Source organism: Lithobates pipiens, unplaced genomic scaffold (genome assembly GCF_037356315.1).
Source record: "Lithobates pipiens isolate NorthernLeopardFrog02 unplaced genomic scaffold, aLitPip1_a1.2 Scaffold_18, whole genome shotgun sequence".
Taxonomy (NCBI): domain Eukaryota; kingdom Metazoa; phylum Chordata; class Amphibia; order Anura; family Ranidae; genus Lithobates; species Lithobates pipiens.
The window spans coordinates 287,571,143-287,585,706 of NW_027507758.1; the positions used below are offsets into that span (position 1 = coordinate 287,571,143).

Below are 14,564 nucleotides of genomic sequence, written 5' to 3' on the forward strand. Positions count from 1 at the left end.
AGTATTTTCTTCAAAGTTTTAGTACAGAGGTTTTTCTTTCATTCAACCTGAAAAAACTGAGAGATCCCTGCATCAAAATTGGGGATCTCTCCCACTGCTGCACTATTATATTGTGACAGTGGGGACTCCCCCCCCCTCCACCCTCCACACACACACACACACACACACACACACACAAACCATGCCAGAATACACTGATTAGCGCTGCAGCCATTGCTTGCAAGCAGTGACCAAATCTTTCCAGCATGACTGTTCAACAGAAGCCGGTCATTAGACCAGTTTCTGTTGAACAGACAGTTCTACATGCGTACTGAAAGTCAGATGGTTCCTGCTGAACTAGCTGATTTGCAATATGTGTATACCCAGTTTAAGTTAAAGCTGATCTCCAGTCCTACCTTTTAGTCTTGAGCAGCTGTACAGGCTTCTCTCCTGTACTCACAATGTGAATTAGAAGCTGAAGAAAGTTATGGAGTTTTCCTCATTTCCTGCCTGGAGCATATTCAACATAATACAGCCCTTTCTTCTTCGACCAAATTTTTCCTAACCTGTTGCATCATTGAATTTTAGTTCTTTCAGGCATGGAGGCTCAACAACATACAGTATATGGGCATCACAAGATCATTTGAATAGCAAAGCTGTCTCCCTTTGAAGTTATGAAAGTAATCAAGAAATCCTTCTAATATCTCTCCATCATCAAGTGCACCATTATAAAAATGACTGATGACTTTGATGATGTTTGATTATGTAATGATGACCAAATGACCTCCACAGTCCTTCAGTGATCAGCTGTATAGCTGCAGGAATATGACTAAAGTAATCCTGCTCAAGTGTGATATTTAAGAGTCTTCATACTTAAATTATCGCTGCGGAAATGACAACTTCTTTTGCATAATTGAAAGCCTACATTCTGCTATTGTCGGTATCAAATTTTAAAATACTTATCTTTCCTGTCAGTTTACAGGGGAGTTAATAAAGGGCTGTGATTTTACCATTGTACCAAGTTCCATTACTATTCTATGATAGGTTGAAGAATTATTTCTGAACAAGCTGGACCACTGCAGAATAAAAGATTCCAGTGGGGGAATATATGACATCCTGCCAAGTCAATTTCCTTTTTTTTTCATGTTAATAATATACATATAAATAAGCAACACTTGAGTGTTTCCAGTTACTTGTGAAAAATTTGAATCATGTTTGTAGCAACAAAGTATGCTATTTAGTGACATCGCTTCAGCATCTAAGTTGACTTTGTTGGAGAAGCAACAGAAAATAGCTTTTTATATTGTGAACTATATATATATATATATATATATATATATATATATATATATATATATATATATTGATATATATTGATATATATTGATATTGATATTGATATATATATGCATTATACCTGTCTATACCAGTAGGTGGCACTGCAGTATTATAGCATCTATTCTATGATACAAAGTAATGACAGGATGTACCATCTGTATTCAAATGTGTAGTTTTACCCTCCTGTTTCCTGTTCCATGATAAAGACATGCTTTGATATCCTCCACGAAAGTTAAGGTATGCTCTGCAAAAAACAAGCTTCCAGCACATGATTCAATAACCTGCTAATAGACATTACTTTGCAAATTAAGACCCCCTTCAAACACAACAATGATATCCTATCAAACTGTAATCAGACAGACACCAATCTACAAAGTGGATTTATTCATATGTAATCCTAATAATCCCAATATCATATAATCTGTCACCTGTTGAAGGGTGTATACAAGTCATTTTATTAATGTATTTGTTTTGGATGGTGCAGAGTTAAACCTAGGTTTAACGGATTATGTAATAGAGAGAAATATATATGATTTTTATTCTTGGCTCTCTAGCATTAAAGGGACATAAGGAGGAATTAGAGATAAACAACATATTTTAATGCAATGTGTTCAGGAACATGGACATTATAAAAAAAAAAATCCCTCAATATTTCTGTTAGGTTCACATTAAAGAGGAAGTAAACTCTTCTAAAAAACCCTCAAAAAAGACAACCTGCAAGACAAAAGCATAATGAGCTAGTATGCATAACATACTAGCTTATTATGTATAACTTACCTCAGATTGAAGCCCCAAAGCAATTCTCATCTCCCCCTCCGGCTGCCGACATGTCGTCCCTGAGTTACTTCTGGGTATCGCGGCTCCAGTGCTGTGATTGGCCGGAACTGCGAGGAAGTCACTTCCGCGCATGCGGGCGGGAGACGCCAGTAACGGCACGCTGACTGATGCAGGGGCACATAGGTGTCATTGCGTCAGTTTGCTCTAGTACGTATGTCATCGGCACATGCAGAGGACAGAGGATATTTCCTATAGGTTTACCTGTAGTATAAAGTTTAAAAATAGGGTTTACAACCACTTTAATAGCAGGAAGGCATCACCATTAGAATTTCTATTTATTACAGGTATTTGTATAATGGCAACAATTTACGCAGTACTTTACCAGTGTTGTGCATTTGCATCAGCTTCTGCCCTTGGGGAGCTTGCAGTTGGAGGTCCCTATCTCACATTCATACACACACGCGCTGGGGCCATTTCAGATAGGAGTCAACTTACTTGCCAGCATGTCTTGGAGTATGGAGGGAGGGAGGCAAGAGTTTCCAGATCAGACCTGTGCGGGCCGGCATGGGGAGAGCATGCACATTCTATGAGCTAGTGCTATGGTTGGGATTTAAACCAATAACCCTGGAGTGTCCAGGCCGAAGTGCTAACTACTTAGCCACTGTGATGCCCTAATTTACAAATGAGGACATCTTTCTGATGGACTTTGTTTTTTTTCTTTGTTGTATTCCACAGGCTCTTTTATATTTTTTTCTATATTCCCATGTATTTTGAGTATTACTTAAAAAAATGTGGGTTTTATTTTCATTCAGGTTAGTACACACTATAGCGGGATGTGCTTTGTTAAAAAAATAACCTTTATAATCATTTTAATTCACAACAGCCATTGATTTGTGTGAGTGAATCTTATTGGTTGCTGAACTGTCCAAGATGGTTTTTTTTTTTTAAATAAGTAAGCAAATGTTATGTAATGTAATATTAATCTGTGCCTAAATGTACTGGTGAGAATGTATTTTTTTATTATTACAGTTTTAACAAGGCTACACAAGGAGCAAAGAAATTAGAATGGGATGAAGTTAGGGGTGACATCCAATCACCATAAAACTGTGTCTCCTAGCCTGCATGGTCCAGAAGGTGGCCTAACAGCAGAAACCAATGACTTTTCTTGCACAACAAGGGTAAGTTTTTTTTGTTTTTGTTTTTTATAAATGATTGAATACCACATACATTCCTTATAAATAGGGATGAGCAACATGTATTTACTGCCTACATTTCACAAAATCCGTGGAACTGAAGTCAATGCAGTAAGTGGAATTACTGTCCAATTCAAATGTAAACAATAGCTATGCGATAAGCATGGCATAATTTGAACAAACTAATTATAAAGAGACAATGCACCATAATTTTCTTGTATTTTTTCTTATTTTTGTTTGATTTTATTGTCATTTCATGTTGTTTTTTTTAACATATTATTATTATTATTAATATATTATAATTATAATTAAATAAAAAAATGTTTTTGGAGTCAAAGAACAGTAAAATAAACAAAGAAAACAAACGAAAGCCTCGCACCCAAAAAAAAACAACTTTTCAAGATTATTTTTTATTTACTGCATATACTCAAGTATAAGCCGACCCGAATATAAGCCGAAGCACCTAATTTTACCACAAAAAACTGGGGAAACGTACTGACTCGAGTATAACCCTAGGGTGCAAAATGCAGCAGCAGACACACACACACACACACACACAAGTACACAGGCACACAAATGTACAGAGATAAACACACATGTACACGGGCACACACACACATACATAGACACACATGTAAACAGACACACACACACGTACACAGACACACACATGTACACAGACACACACAACCAACCCCCTTACTTGTAGAACAGCCCTTAGTTGTTAGGTGGTGTTCCTTGTCCCAATTCCAGTTCTTGTGCAGGACACACGAGGGGTGCTCATGCAGGAATTTACACGAGGGGGCAGCAAAGTATATACACGAGTATATACGGTACGTCATTGCATAATCGTTATGTTATGTTATGTTATCACACCATGCATATTCATAAAAACTGATCATAGTTACACATATCGTAATGAGAAAATCAAAACTTAAACTTAAAGCGTTTGTTAATTAAAAAAAAAGTTCATATCCTGGTCCTTTAAAGCAGATTACATAGCACAGCACTTGTAATATGTAATCCGCCACCCTCTAAACTGTAAAAAAAAAGACCTAAACCTACCATTTCCTGTATGTCCCTCTCTAAACAGACCACAATAACCAGGGTAGCTCTGCCCTGATCACCATGATCAAAGTGCCTCCCTCAGCGATAGGCTGCCGTCCCCTCTGCTCTCCTCTCTCCCCCCTCACCCCCTCGTTTCTCCCTGTCAGCACCCTCTCTGTCTGTCTCCACTCAGTCCCACCCCTCGGCCGCTATTATTTTAAAAAAAACAAACCTATATTTATCACTGCCAGACCTTCTATTAGAGGCTGGCATAGCACATTGTGTTGAGCATTTTTTAAAATGAGTGTTGTAAATACCTATTTTTAGCTGTCTTCTGGCCGGCCACATGGCTCGCGGCCCCTTCACAGCTATTAGATGGGGATTCTGCGGAGGAGAGGAGTGATCACATGATCTAGCTGACATCAGAGGGAGATCACAGCCCCACCCACAGAAGCCATCTGTCTGAGCTGGAAAGCAGCCGCGAGTCATGTGATCAGAGGGAGATCACAGCCCCGCCCACAGAAGCCATCTGTCAGAGCTGGAAAGCAGCCATGAGTCATGTGACCGGCCTGAAGACTGCTAAAAATTGGTATTTACAACACTCATTTTAAAAAATGCTTAACACAGTGTGCTATTCCAGCCTATAATAAAGGGCCTGGCATAGACTTTTACAAATGGGTTCACAAACCCTTTAAATACTCCCAAAAATGCAGGTTTTAATGATGTGGGTCTTGTATACCAACAGGTCTTTAAAGTGGTTGTAAATCCTCATTTTTATACCCACTGAAGTGACAAGACTCAGGCGATACACAGAGATTAAACAAACCCTCCTACATAAGTTGCACCTGTTTACATGGAGCACTCTCTTCTCTACATCCTTACAAAACAAACAGGTTAAAGGCTATTTCCCAGCTCTAGAAGGCAGGAGTTGGGATCTGATGTCACAGCAGGGAGCTGGCTTTAATCTGAGACCGGATTGGAGGGAAGAGAAACAACCCCCCTTCTACAGTCTTAGGAAAACATGCACAGCTGGGACTGCCTATCACCTTCTGTGTGGGTCTGTTTCCCAAGATTCTATGGTGTCCAGATTACCTGTCAAAAGTGACCAATGCAGATAGTAGAGTGAAGAGAGGAGACAAAAAATCCCACTCCATGCTTTGTATTGAGGCTAGTACACAATATAAAGGGATTGTTCATTTTTAATTTCAGAGCTTTCCAACCACTTTAACTGATCTGCTGATAGGGTTGTATGTATACAAACATCATGTGGTTGCAAATCAAGATCACTAATGAATCACCAGCTCCTGTGAGAATATGTGGATTCTCAGTTCTGTAATAAACAATAAGATGGGTTTTGATGGCCTTCAGACATTAACTTTAACCAGTAGGGATCTGCGCTATAGCCGGATGACGGCTACAGCGCGGACCTGCATTGCCAGGACTACGTCTATTGACGTTGTCCCGTGCACAATCGGCCTGTATGCCCCCTGAAGAGTGCGCGTGGTGCACTCTGTGATCGGTGAGTCTATGAGACTCGCTGGATTGCAGATCGGAGTAAGGGGGCGATCCCGCCCCCTTACCATGTGATCAGCTGTCAGCCAATCACAGCTGATCACGTGATGTCAACACAGCCAGAAATCAGCTATTTTTTCTCCTCGCGCTGTCAGCCCAAAAAAAAGGCAATCACTGGCGACAGTGAGCCGGACATCAGTCCCGATCACTGCAATGTACCCAGATACTCAGTGCCCACCTGTGCCCCACTAAAAGTGCCACCTACCAGTGCCCACCAGCACCGCCTGTCAGTGCCCACAGTGCCACCTCTCAGTGCCCACAGTACCACCTATCAGTGCCCACAATCAGTGTCTGGACAGTGCTGCACATCAGTGCCATCTATCAGCGCCCATCAGTGTCACCTACCAGTGCCCATCAATGCCACCTATCAGTGTCACTTATCAGTGCCCATCAGTGCCACCTATCAGTGCCATTTATCCGTGCCCATCAGTGTCATCTATCAGTGGTACCAATCAGTGCCCATCTGTGCCACCCATCTGTGCCACCCATCCATGCCACCCATCTATGCCACCCATCAGTGCCCATCAGTGTCATCTTATCAGTGGCCATCAGTGCTGCCTTATCTGTGTCCATCAGTACTGACTTATCTGTCCCCATCAGTGCCACCTTATCTGTGCCTATCAGTGTCATCTTAGCTGTGCCTATTAGTGCCCATCAGTGCAACCTATCAGTGCCCACCAGTGCCGCCTCATCAGCGCATATCAATAAGGCATAAAAATTACCTGTTTGCAAAATGTTATAACAATCTACTAAACATGATTTTTTTTTTCAAAATTTTCCATCTTTTTTTGCTTGTTTAGCAAAAAATAGAACCCTCAGCTGTAATTAAATACCACCAAAAGAAAGCTCTATTTGTGGGAAAAAATGCAAAAAAATGTATTTGGGTACAGTGTTGTATGACCGTGCAATTGTCATTCAAAGTGTGTCAGCGCCGAAAGCTCAAAATTTGTCTGGGCAGGAGGGGGGTTTAAGTGCCTAGTAAGCAAGTGGTTAAAAAACATTTTTTATTATTATTATTTCACATTGCAGGGCAAAATTACATGAGAATCTACTTGAGACTTTAGCAATTTCACTACAAAATCAAGCTTGCGTAAATTTGCTGACTATCCCTATTTATGATCTCTACCTATAAAATATGCCAAGTTTGTCAACATAAAAGCCTTCTCTGTCTGATAAAAACCTTTATTTTGCATCTGCTAGTGTATTAAAGTGGTTCTGCACCAAAAAAATATTAAAAGCCAGCAGCTACAATTATTGCAGCTGCTGACTTTCAATAAATTGACACTTACCTGTCCCAGGGTCCAGCGTTGTCGGTGGCAGATGACGAGCGATTGCTCGTCTCTCTGCTGCCCCCGCCGCCATCCTCTGTCTGGGAATCGGGAAGTGAAGTGTTGCGGCTTCACTGCCCGGTTCCTTACTGCGCATGCGCGAGTCGCGCTGCGTGTCTCTGCTGGTCCCCGCTATGTCCTGGGAACTGTGTGTTTCCCAGAACACAATGGGGGGGGGCGGGGCATCTGCGGCAGTCTGCAGCGGCCGGTCCCGGAAGTGGGTGCAGATACCTGGATTATCCAGGTAACTGCACCCCCCTCCCCCCTGAAAGGTGCCGATTGTGGCACCGGAGGGGGGGGGAGGGATCAGATTAGCGGAACTTCCCCTTTAGGGTGGAGAACCGCTTTAAGAGGGGAAAAGACAACCGTTCTTGAATATAGATAAGAGCAGGGTCTTGCAAGGTTGTTGGCAGTGCCATGTGACTTGGATGGTTTATAAGTTATTTTTACATTTCTATCTTCTTGAACATAGGTAAGAGCAGGGTCTTGCATGGCTGTTGGCTGTGTCCTGTGCATTGGGTGGTTTATAAGTTTTATTTTACATATCTATCTATCTATCTATCTATCTATCTATCTATCTATCTATCTATCTATCTATCTATCTATCTATCCATCATAGTTGTGGTATTGTATGTTCTTTAACCTGGGCTACTATTAAGCTTTTGTACTTTTACTTTATTATTATTACTGGAATATATATATATATATATATATAATATTAGATTTTTTTTTAACAAAAGATGCTTCCATTGTATTCCATTTGGCAGTAAGTGTCTTCATATTTAGTGTAAATAATGCTGAATAATAGAATAATACAAGACATGCAAACACAATATATCCGTTAGGATCAACGTGACATTATTCCCAAAGCACACCAGGTATTAAATGAAAAAATGGATCATGTGGAAATTTTAGATTAAGATGGATACTTCCAAAATGTCCAGACCATGATTAATGTTGCTGTCACTTTGAGAAATGGAGATCCCTGGGTTACATTTGTGTTTCTGCCCTGTGACCTCATGCTGAACTGTAGTAATATGGGAATCTGTAGCAAATAGGGAACTTTTTAGCTACTGCACTGGAAATGTTTTTGTACCCAAATGGCACAAATCTTTAATTTTTTCTGGCCTGCAAACCTTTTTTTTTTCTAAAACCACCGTTATGTAACAGGAACACTCCTCACCAATGCCAGGAGATTCAAATGTGAGTTGCAGTCTCCTACAGATTTTTTTGATGTTTTATTCTGCAGCCTCCCTGAACTGTTGCGCAATTAAATCTGAACAGTGTGATACCTAACGATGCTGCATTCGAGTTAAAAGAGAGCCAGGGCAAGAAAACCCACGATTGTCAGATAAAAAGATTTTGGCTTTGTGTACTTGAAGTTTAAGTATGTTTTCTAACTTCCCCAGAGTAAACAGAAGATACGTTATACTTGTATGCATTATTTAGAGTTATTTAGACGTGTTATTTATTTTTTTTGGCTGCCAATTTCTTATCTTTTGAGATTCTGAGCCTATAGCAAGATTAATGACTGCCACTAATTAGACTTTTTGGCTGAGAAGGTAAGACGATGTAGTATGATTGATGCTACTGATGAAATCATTTTTGAGGAAGTGTCATAAGATAATGTTTAAACTTTCTAGTTATACAAAGCTGGCACGGTTCAAAGGCAATTGTGTCTTCATTTTTTTTTCTGGGACTCTGTTTTTGGGACTTTGTAAGCCAAAATGACACTCATGTCAAATGTGCCAAAGCTTGTTCTGGATGACTGTGAAGCTTCATAAACATAAAACTCTAGCTACAAATGAGCCCCAGGCATAGAGAAAATAATTTTGTTCCAAAGTAGACTGAATGCAGAACAAGTACAGTACTGACCTCTAGTGCAGAAATACTTCTTGTTAACAGCTTTAAATTTCATTACTTAATGAGTCCACTTTGCTGTCCAGGGCCCAGAGTAGTTGCACTGAAAACATAACCCATACCAAGTGGCTATAGCAAAAGTACCCTAAGCAACTTGGAACTATGAAGTCAAACAGTGCAAGTTGCCCAGAAACATTTGTCTGTATAGTGATTTAGACTAACGACTGTAGCATGTGGAAAAGTTTTAGAAAACTACAAATAGTTCAGACTCCTCTATCAGATTGCTATGGATCTAGTTAGTGGTCTTATGGTGTTATAATTCTAAGTGGTGTTGACTTATCTAAAGCCAAAATGTGTTCTGTACTTTTTGATAGAGTAGAGCTCCCATCAGATTTATACTGCTGTCTTTGTCCCTGCCGGGGACATTCACTTTCTATATTCATCCTGGTGACCAATTGTTACTGGGCCAAAACATGAGGGAAAGCCAAAATTTTCAGTTGTCACTAGAACAGAAGAAGGGAGAAATATCCCCATAGGACACTTGTCCTGTGACCATTGTCTAATGCCCCTTACACCCGGTCGGATTTTCCGATGGAAAATGTTCGATGGGAGCTTTTTGTCGGAAATTCTGACCGTGTGTAGGCTCCATCGGACATTTTCCATTGGAATTTCCGTCACACAAAATTCGAGATCTGGATCTCAATTTTTTTCCAAAAAACAAAATCCGCTGTCGGAAATTCCGATCGTACACAATTCCGATGCACAAAGTTCCACGCATGCTCGGAATCAAGCAGAAGAGCTGGCTATTGAACTTCATTTTTCTCGGCTCCTCATACATGTCGTATGTCACCACGTTCTTGACGTTCGCAATTTCCGACCAACTTTTTGTGACCGTGTGTATGCAAGACAAGTTTGAGCCAATATCTGTAGGAAATAATCCATGGATTTTATTGTCGGAATGTCCGATCAATGTCCGATCTCGCGTACGGGCATAAAAGTAGATTTCACTTATTTTGGATAGATTTCCTTTACTCCCTGTTTTATCTATAAGATTTAAAGTGAAAATATTCTCCTAAGTTATAAAAAAAAGTGCTTTAGATAAACTTGGCTTATAGTTTAAAGATGGAGGTTAAAGAATTAACCATCCCAAAAAGTGACTTTCTGAGAAACGGTTAGTGTGAGGTTTAAGATGGTGGTTACTAAGGATGAGCCTTTGGTTTGGTTCAGGCATTCATCCCAGCATTATATATATATTTGCAATTTTTCTAACACTACTATTGATGACAGCATTCTTCTTCCACTGTGAGTGGTTATTAAAGGAGAACTTGACCCACCAATATAACATCAACAGTGACAGTCAAAGCATGCCTTAGGTGATAACTGTTTTACTTACTAATGTGCTTATGATAGCACTCAGCCAAACTGTCAAGCTATCAAATGGCTGGTGGCATGATTGATCCCATGTGCAGCACCATGATAACTGTAGATCAAACTGAAGCTAAGATTGCCACTCCTTTGGCTGTAAAGGATGGGAGGGTTTCATTTAATTTTAAGGAAGCAGCAACAAGTGATGTCACCTGTCTCCATTCATTTGCTTGTAGGGAATTCTTGGACGTGTAAACAAAGTGGCAGGGATAGTGGCTCACATCATTGCCCAAACATCAAACATGACCACATAGCCATTTTTGGGCAATGTTATTGACCAAGTATGATCATTGCCTAATGTGGCCAATTACAACACTGGGTATACCCTGTCCCTTTGTTTACATTTAAGGTGACAGCTTGTTTATGTCTTTATTTACTATTTACTTTTTTTGTACATGAGTAGGGATACTGTGTACCTTTTACTCATTCATGTGGGGGGGGGGGGGGTGTACCTGGGGGCCCCTATATTCAAAAGGGCCTCCAGATTTCAATAAGCCCTCCACCCACAGACCTAATGTGGCCTGATGTGATTTATGAGGAGTGGAACACACTTGCCCCCTTTTTCTTGCATGCGCAAATAAGGATCTGTTGTGGATTTTAGGCATGGACCCTGACACTTTTTTCCTGGTAATTGTGTGGGGTTCCCCCTTAAATTTCATATCAGACCCAAAGAGTCCTATATGTAATTTGGAGTAGACCCCCACATACTTTTTTTTGCATGTGGGGCCCCATTAACATTTATTCCAGATCCTCACTGTCATGGATCTGCAGTAATGTTCACGTCGGTCTGCTTACCTCTCCATGTGATCAGCTTAAGAACACGACTTTGACGTGTTCTTTGACTATCCCTATCTGCTTGTTGCCCTGACATTTGGCTTATCTCCTGACTATCCCTTGTTGTCCCAATCTGCTGCTTCCTCTCTATCCTCCAGTAGTCTACTGTGAGTTTGAACTGAGAGACCCTGGAGGCCGCGACCTGGAACCAGCCTGCAGTGAACTCCATCCCCACCATCAGGGGCCTCTAGTGAACACCTGCTGGGTCTTGAGATTCACCAGGGCACAGAATCTATGCTCTAGCTCCCAGTGTGATCTCTGTTGGTGGTCCAGAGGGCCTACTTTCCTGAACCACTCAGAGCTCCATCTGCAGCAGTCAACCGTAGGGTCTACTATCTTAGCAGTGCACTCCTGATCCCGACGGTGTGCATCTGTCACCTGGCCTCTGGTGATCTGACATTCACCTTGGATAAAGGTCTGTTATAGATGAAGGGAAACCTCAACCACTTTGTTTACAAACAGAATTATTATTCACCAAACCCGCCCTGAACCAAACCCAGGTATGTTCAGTTTATTCTCAGTGGGTACAAACCAGTAAAAACGTTAGCGCTCATTTGTTATAAAACTTCTCATATGTTTCAGACTGTAGTGGCCAACATTGTGCATGTGGACTGCAATCACTTAAATCTCAGGGACAGTAGGACCTCTACACTGGAACATAAAGTATAAGAACCATAAAATTGTACAGATAACCTGAGATCTGCTTCTCAAGAAATCAATGGACACTGGAAAAGACTGCTGTTTTTATCCAGCAAGCTCAAAATTAAGTTTATAAATAGAGATGGGCGAACGGTGCGGCCCAAGCATAAGTTCGGGCCGAACTTTCTCTCAGCCCTTCCTTCTCAAAGTTGGCTGCTCAGCTATGGCTAATTGCCAGCTCCTATCTCTCCAAAGTGACTCACCTGTTGATGATATCCTGCTCATCAGTCCTGCCTACTTATGCCACCTAGTCCAGATGATCTTAGCCTTCGCCTTGGTCACATCTCTAGAGACGCGCTCCTGTGTTCCTGTTAAAGACTTGCTTGTCTGACATTCCTTCTGACTCCAGATCCTGCTTGCTGTTCTACTACGCTCATTTCTGGCTCCCTGACATTTTGGCTTGTCTGACTATCCGTTCCAGGTCCTGAACTCTTTCTATGTTTTGACTATGTTTACCCTGTTTGCCTTTTTTATTATTATTATTATTAAGCAAGTGTGATTTAACTGTATTTCTGTCTAAGTCTGATTCATGGTTTCTGACAGTAGGCGAAGGCCATGAATTCAGAAGACGCAGTCAATCCACTTGTTGGTAATATCTTTTCCATATTGGGTGAGCAGGATCACCACATGGATCAGTTTGCCATGGCATTATAAACGCTTCTGAGTCACACGGCTCACCTGGAATCTCCCACCATGGCTGCTCCAGTACAACCTGTATTGCAGGCCATCCCTGCTGCTGCTCCAGTCTCTGTGCAGGCACCCACCTTGAGTATTATCTCTATAAGAGGTATGTCTGGTTCCGCTCCTGCAGAGGGTTTCTCAACCAGGTTGAGATAAACTTTTAGATGCTGCCCCAGGCCTTTCCCACGGACAGAAGCAAAGTAGGTTTCGTGATATCTTTGCTTTCTGAGAGATCCTTGGCTTGGGCAAACCCCCTATGGGAGACGCAAAAACCTGTTGTCTTGAGTTACCCTAAGTTTGTCATTTCTTTAGAAGGGTATTTGACGTTCCCACATGCTCCACTTCTGCTGCCAAGTGCCTCATGTACATCAAACAGAGAACTGTTGCTGATTACGCCATTGAATTCCGTGCTCTGGCAGCAGAGGTTGTTTGGAACAATGAGGCCCTCGTGGCTGATTTTCTCATGGTCTCTCAGATACCATCAAAGATGAGATAGCAGCCCAGGATATACCCACTGAGCTGGAGAGGTTGATCACGTTTGCCATCCTCAGCGCTTGTAGAAGCCTCCTGTACATTTGTCTCTGAACTTTGCAGTCCCGCCCTTGCCTCCATCATCTCCCATGCCTCTTGGGCTTCACATGTCTCTCTGTGGAAGAGAGAACCCTTAGGAGGAGGGAGAGATTGTGCCTTTATTGTGGCCAGGCAGGTCACTTTTTGAAGTCTTTCCTACCTGACCAGGGAATGCCTGAATATTGAGGTCCTGTCACGGACAGACCTTAAGTGGCGTTTTTTTGTCCCCAGTTATCCAGATTGATAAGCCCCTGGTTTCCATTACCCTTTCTTGGGCTGAGTCATCCGTCGAGATACAGGCTCTAATTGACTCTGCGGCTGCAGGTCTGTTCATTGATGCTGCCTTGCCTATTGAAGCATTTGATTCCACTGCAGCTGCGTGACACTCCACTTGCCATTGAGGCTCTTGATGAAAGACCTCTACAGCCTGCCCATGTAACTCATGAGACTGTTCTGGTGTCCGTGGCCATAGGGGCTCTTCACCATAAGATAATCCAATTCCAGGTTATTCCCTCACCTAAGTTTCCGCTGGTTATTGGTTATCCTTGGTTACAGAGGCACAACCTCTCTTTTGATTGGCTCCATGCTGAGGTTCTCTTCTGGATGCCACAATGCAGTAAAACATGCTTCCATAAGGTAGCCAAGGTCCTGTGCATCTTTTCACTCTCCTCCCTGCTGGAGGAGTACCACGATTTTAGTGATGTCTTTAACAAAGTTCAAGCCAGTAGTTTGCCCCCAAACCAGTTGTATGATTGCACAATTGACCTTCAACCTGGTGCCATACACCCTCGTGGCCGGGTTTACCCTTTGTCGGTCTTGGAGGATAAGGCCATGGAGGAGTATGTTTCAGACGCACTTTCTTGAGGTTCATCCGCAAATCCTTGTCTCCTGCTGGTGCTGGTTTCTTCTTTGTGAAGAAGAAGAGTGGTGAAATGAGACCTTGTATTGATTATAGGGGTCTCAATCGTATTACGATTAAGAATGCCTATCCGATTCTGTTGACTACAGAGTTATTTGACCGCCTCAAGCGAGCAACTGTTTTCACAAAGCTTGATTTGAGGGGGGCATAAAATCTTGTGAGGATTAAGGAGTGGAAAACTGCTATTAATACCAGAACAAGCCATTATGAGTACCTCCTAATGCCTTTTGGCCTTTGTAACGCCCCAGCAGTTTTACAGGAATTTATTAACAATGTCCTCTGAGATTTGTTGCAGTTATGTGTGGTGGTTTATCTCAATGATATCCTCATATTTCCAAGTCC

At 41.7% G+C, this 14,564-nt stretch overlaps 1 protein-coding gene across 3 annotated transcripts in view; it reads left to right on the plus strand.

The window, feature by feature from the left end:
- The window catches only part of HS3ST5 (heparan sulfate-glucosamine 3-sulfotransferase 5), a 445,057-nt gene that overhangs the window by 346,139 nt on the left and 84,354 nt on the right, over window positions 1–14,564 (plus strand). For all 3 annotated transcript variants that reach the window (XM_077487086.1, XM_077487087.1, XM_077487088.1), the window contains one exon: window positions 3,124–3,272. The gene's annotated coding sequence lies outside the window, so the exon portion shown is untranslated. The remainder of the gene's footprint in view (window positions 1–3,123; window positions 3,273–14,564) is intronic.